Raw genomic sequence first — 1,101 nt, forward strand, 5'->3', positions numbered from 1 at the left:
CCTTCTCTGCTTTTTGGGGTGCTTTTCTGTATTGTGGAAAGACTGCAGCAGCTAGAGTGCCTCGGTTTAACTGACAGCACCAGGCACCTGCCAGCTTCTCCCCTTGCTGTCAGCCAGCTGCCAGGTGAGCTGGGACACACCGGGACACACCGCTTCCTATTTGCGTGGCCCTCATTTTAAACGAGCGCCTTGGCAAGCAGCAGGAGCTGCAGGACAAAGCACTACAACCCTGACAATCTTCACCCCCAGCGGTGGGGTAGAAGTTTCTTTATTAGTTTCTGTGCTAGAAACTCGGGGACACCGTTACAGCATTAGTGGACTGAGAAGCTGGAAAAAGGCCGTGTTGCCTGTCGAAACCGCAATCCCAAACTGGAGGGCTGCGATGGGCTGGCTGCTGGAGGACCTTGGCTTCCAGGCAGTAGGTTTTCACAGTCTGGAGCAAACTCCTCAAAGCACAGGACTCGCAGGGACAAGGAGAGCCGTCTCGGGGAGGCAATGAGGGGCCTTGCTGAGCCAGGGACCTGGTGCGCCAACCCTAAACTGGCTTTAAGAGCGGCTGGGCAACCACAGCCCGTGGGGTGCGCAGAATCTCATGCAGCAACGCGATACGTAGCTCCCCCTGCGCTGCATGGGCCTAACCGGACTGCCCCACAGCACGCAGCACTTACTCGGATTGCACGGCTCCGCACAGCAGCGCATCACGCCACGCCGCACCCACCCGGACTGCGCGGCGCTTCCCCGCAGTGCTGCAGCGCCCCCCACCACGCTGCATCCCATCGCCCAGCACCGCCCCGCCCGCTGCTGCGTGCGCCACGTGCACCGCCCCACCACCCTGGACGCCCGTGCGGGAGGCTGCACCGCACCGCACCGCACCGCACCGCACCGCTGCCCTGCAGAGCGCCGCGCCGCGCCGCATCCCCCCCGCCCTGCCCGCGCCGGCCGCGCCCGCCGTCACCTTCACTTCACCTCACCTCCTCGGCCCCCCCCCGCCTCACACCCTCGGTGCGCCGCACCCAATCAGAGGCGGCCGCCGCCTCCGCCCCGCCCACTGCCGCTCTTCCCGCTCGCCCATTGGCGGAGGCCGCCCCCGCTGGCGCTGCC

Source organism: Falco rusticolus, chromosome 8 (genome assembly GCF_015220075.1).
Source record: "Falco rusticolus isolate bFalRus1 chromosome 8, bFalRus1.pri, whole genome shotgun sequence".
Lineage (NCBI taxonomy): Eukaryota > Metazoa > Chordata > Aves > Falconiformes > Falconidae > Falco > Falco rusticolus.